Source organism: Notothenia coriiceps, unplaced genomic scaffold (genome assembly GCF_000735185.1).
Source record: "Notothenia coriiceps isolate Sejong01 unplaced genomic scaffold, NC01 NC01_scaffold00015641, whole genome shotgun sequence".
Lineage (NCBI taxonomy): Eukaryota > Metazoa > Chordata > Actinopteri > Perciformes > Nototheniidae > Notothenia > Notothenia coriiceps.
In genome coordinates this window covers 37199-42001 of record NW_011348342.1, presented here as the reverse complement: position 1 = coordinate 42001, position 4803 = coordinate 37199, and the positions used below count along the sequence as shown (strand labels likewise).

Genomic DNA, 4803 nt, shown 5'->3' with positions numbered 1-4803 from the left:
TATAGCTGCAGCAACACATTCCTTAACGGCCCGTCCACACAGCGGCGTGCGTTGGCGCTTCACCATTCACTTTGAATGGGGTGACGTCACTTTTCGCCGAAGTGCATCGTGGGAAGCGACGTGGAGCGTTGCTGGCGTGGCTCGCTGCAAAAGTTGAGCAATGTTCAACTTTTGACGCCTCGGCAGAAGCGTCAGCCAATCGATTCATATGCCAGTACAAGCTCTAGCCAATCAAACCGCTGCTTGTGTGTCAGGGGCGGGAGATTCATGTGATTGGTTGTTGGTCGAGTTTCAGACCCGCCCGCCGGCAAGCGTCATCGCACGCCGCTGTGTGGACGGGGCCGTAAGGGAGAAAACAGAGTCAGGGTTGGTGATAAACGTCAACAGGCAAAAAGGTTAAATATCTTAGGAGTAAAGGAAAATTATTCTCTAACATGTACTTTTGGTCGGAAAAAAAACAACATTGTTAAGGTGTGACTTTGGGTAATTGTGACAGCATTTCTTACAGTTTTCTGAATTATTACAAACCACATCTAAATCCATATCATATAGTTAATAGCCTACATCAAAATGAGCTTTTACACTACATGAGCAAAAATAATCTAATGATAAAAGATGTAATAGCTTAACAGTCACAGAGAACCCTTTTCTGCATTCATAATTTCATTTGTAATACTTGAAATACCACTAAAGCTGAGTGGAAAAATCTGTGCAGTCCTGTGCAGCATTACATTCTTGTTATGAACACATTTGTGAGCAGAGCGCTGCAGTTTTAAAGCTAAAGTCTTCTGACAAGAAACCAGTCCTGCTCTTTTATTGAGACGTAGATGATGTTATTTTTCCCCACTCAACCGTGATGGATGGTTGATGTTGCCCTCAGGATCCGCTGTGGCTTTATCCGAGTGCTTCATCTTGCAAAAGAAGCAATGCCCTGCAAGATGGGATGAAAGGTTTGACTTAATTCAAAACAAGAATCACTAGTTTTAGCTTTCTCTGAGCTGCATGTTACAGGGCTGAGGTAAAGATGGTTTGTTGTCTACATTTGTTAATCTCTTGATATTTTGTGCCAGAATGAGTCTATGTGATTGAGCTACACTTTTTCTATGTCCCTTACAGAAATAAAAAAACACTCCGATGTATAGACTGGGCAGTGCTTTGATCAAATATCTTTAGAATTGTTTTCATAAAAAAAAAAAAAGAAGTCCTGTGGCACTGAGATGCTTTACACAGTTTAGTTGGTCATATGTGATATTGAAGACAAAACAGTTACTTTTAAAAGACAAAAATAATTAATAAGTGGTCATTCAGGCATTACATATTAAGGGTTATTATCTTGTTTTGACATGCAGCAATCTTTATTTGGCAAAAATGGAAAATAACCATCATTTAAAGTTCAATATTAAAATGCATCCCAAATGATTTAAATATTTTACTCATATGGATTTATTGTTTTGGTGCTTGAAATTGGTTATCTGTTTGACTGTTTCTATACACCGATTGCATGTATATGTATAGGTGTGTATTCATGGACACATGTATGTGTGTATGTGTATATGTGTATGTTGATATGTATGCATATGTACATGTGTAGATATTTGCTAGTTCAAACAACCCCTGTGTACTTTTTCGTTTTTATTTTTATTTTGACTAATTTTGTTTGCTATTTCATTTGTCACTTTCGGGTCTCTAAAAATATGATTTGAAAAACTGTACTTTTAATATAATAAAGAAAGAATACAAAAATAAAATTAGTTATCTAAGGTCATAGGTTCATGAGAGTAGTGTATTTATATATTAGAAAGGGAAAAATAAATGTAAAATATGTCATTCTGTTTTTTAATTAAAAGTGGTATCTGTACGTCTACTCACACCCTAGAAGAATACAAATGGGACTCATTTATAACTTCGCTCTAGATACATCCAGCTTCTCTGCGTAATACAGATATGGTTTAAATGTCTGAGTTGCAGTGAGTACACATACTCTAATCTAGGAATAAATTGAGTGGGAAAGAGCACCACCTACATGCAGTGACCAACAAATGCATGACAGTTTGTCAGTGCAAAGCAACCACAATAATCCAATTTATAAATGGCAATTTTTTACGAGACACTTTGGCAGATGTAGCTTTACTTTAACATGAATAATGCAAAAATAATATTACATCTTTACAGACATTAAAAGAGCATTTAATCATGAAAAACCTCTACATTCAAGCAGTGCACTTACATGTATTCAATCCCTGTAACTGACCTGCTATATAATGAACGAACATCCGTCCTTGTGTCATTATCCCTGCCATAATCCTTCAGTAATTCAGATTACTGGGATCCTGTTCATGTTAACTCACTTCTGGCATTACCACGATAAGAAACCTTGAGAATAAGACGGCAATTAAAACTAATTATGTGTTTCTTCTGGACCAATGACACAATAGTTGGGAATTTAACAATATATTTACCCTAGACAGTTTTGTGTGTAGTGTACTGTCTGTACTGTTTTTTCTTCCATAAATAGATTAAATTGTAGGATTATTGTCATACAAAAGACACATCTTTTTTTAATATCATTGAAGGTCTTTTTTTTGTATTCAGCAGATCTGACAGGGGAAGGCAGATAGACCTGTATGTTGCCTCACATATTGTTTTAGGGAGAGATATACATAAATAATGTATTTGGAGCCTAAAAGTGTATAGACCTTCTTTGGTAATAAAAAGGGGGTTCATAATAATGATAATATTTGTTTAAAAAAAGGTCTTTAAAGAAATGAATTATGGATAAATGGTGAGAGTAGGTATACTTAAAAATAAATAATAAATCTATAAATAAATAAATATTGCCACTGCAATGCTCATCGTTGTCTGTATAGATTATTAATGATTAAATGTGGATTACTTAAACTGTACTAAAGTATACATTTTAGGTACTTTATGTATTTAAATGTCAAACTACCAAACATATCCATTTATTTGACATTGATCTAGTCCTCACCATCAAGTACCTGGTGCTCCTCTTAATGTAGCTCATTGTGTATCATGTTTTATGTAGATGTGGTTACGGTATCAATTTAATAGCAGATATAGCACAAGACATATTTCAACATTTTGCATGCAAAAAGGTAGGCAAAGCTTTTTCTATGCTATACTAACATTTCACCACTGCCTGCTTTAATGCACCTGGATTGCCTGTTGTTGAATACCAGCTTTATTACAATTTTGAAATACAAATGAACTGGTGTGTGTGTGTGTGTGTGTGTGTGTGTGTGTGTGTGTGTGTGTGTGTGTGTGTGTGTGTGTGTGTGTGTGTGTGTGTGTGTGTGTGTGTGTGTGAACCAGAAATCCAGATCCAATTCTGCAGACATTCCAAACACAGCACAGCAAAAATCAAGATTAAGCACGCCCCGCCATCTTTATAGTTTGGCCTCAATCCTATTGGTCCATTCTTTGATCGACGGTGCTTTTGTCCAATAGGAATCGAGAACGGGGAGTTCGAAGGTAACCTCTGCGCAGATGTTTGTGAAGAGGAAACAACAACGCAGCTTTTAGTGTGAGAGCAGGAATAGCTTTTGCGAGGGAGTCACATACTGCCGAGGCACCACAACTCGAAAGGTGAGCACTTTATTACGATGAATTAAACTGAATGTAATGTGTTTCCCCTACCATTGGATGAGGATTTAATACATTTTAAAAAATATCCCTCGATCTTGCATAGTCATTTGTTCTACTCCAAAACTTGATCGATGGGTTATTTCCTCATGCCAATATGTAGATCTAAATATATCTGCTCTCCTTCTTGTCACTCTTGTTTGCTTGGTCACTACTCTGCAAGCATTTCTCAGTAAATGGGACTTTACTGCTAGAGTATTTGACCACGTCTTGGGAAGGCAAGATACTGCAGTAAAGTGACTGTCCATGTCTGCAATATGGTTAGGCTGTGCACATCTAAGTAGTAGATTTACTGCAGACAGCTGCAACCTTGAGAATAGGGAGCACTGTCCCTCCCATTGTAACCCTGGTAAGTGTGGTTGTAATCATTGGCAGATAAAACGATTTCCTAGACTTTTTTTGGATACTTTCACATCTCGCTGTCATAAATAATGCTTGCCACAGAAGAAGTACATACTTAGCGAATTGCCTGTAAACAAATGGCTTTTGGAATTAGAGGGGGAACCAATATGGAAGTGTTAAGTCTTTACTATCTCTTGTTGTCTTTTTTCTATTTTCTTAATTTCCACAGAGTCATTTTGCCGTGGGAGCTGTACATGGGTATCTGCGGCGGCAAATGCCGAATTGTGGAGTGTGCAAGTGAGAGAAATATTATCCACATGCCTTGCCTTGATCTCACGACAGGGTAAGTTTTAACAGAAAAAGGGGCTGACGCAAGAGCTTGGGGGATCAAATCTCCCAAAATTGTTGTCAAATGTTTTTGACAAAACCCCTCATTAGCATTGAAAGGTATTTACATTTGTTTATTGTAGGTTGGGAGATTGGACAAGTTACCATGCGTTAATTATCATTGGATGACAGAAACAGTTGTTTGTGAATTAAAATCCACTAAAATCCATCAGCAGTCACCAACAAGAAGCCTGAGGAATTGATGTATGTTTTTTTTTAGCATCACTCAATTATTAGGAAAACTTGTAGGAAAAAGAAGAGAGTTTGTGGGAACAGTGGAGGCATGTGCTTCTGCTGGACTGTCTGAAGAGAATAGAAAACTGGCCCGACAGTTTAATCAAGCACTCGAGGGTGTGAGCATCCATTTTTAGCAGCTGGGGCTTAGAACAGATACGACACTCGCGGGCAACA

At 37.4% G+C, this 4803-nt stretch overlaps 1 protein-coding gene across 1 annotated transcript in view; it reads left to right on the top strand.

The window, feature by feature from the left end:
- The first annotated feature begins 3533 nt into the window (after positions 1 to 3533).
- mavs (mitochondrial antiviral signaling protein) overlaps positions 3534 to 4803 on the top strand; it is a 10385-nt gene continuing 9115 nt past the window's right edge. The window contains exon 1 of the mRNA XM_010775347.1: positions 3534 to 3606. The gene's annotated coding sequence lies outside the window, so the exon portion shown is untranslated. The remainder of the gene's footprint in view (positions 3607 to 4803) is intronic.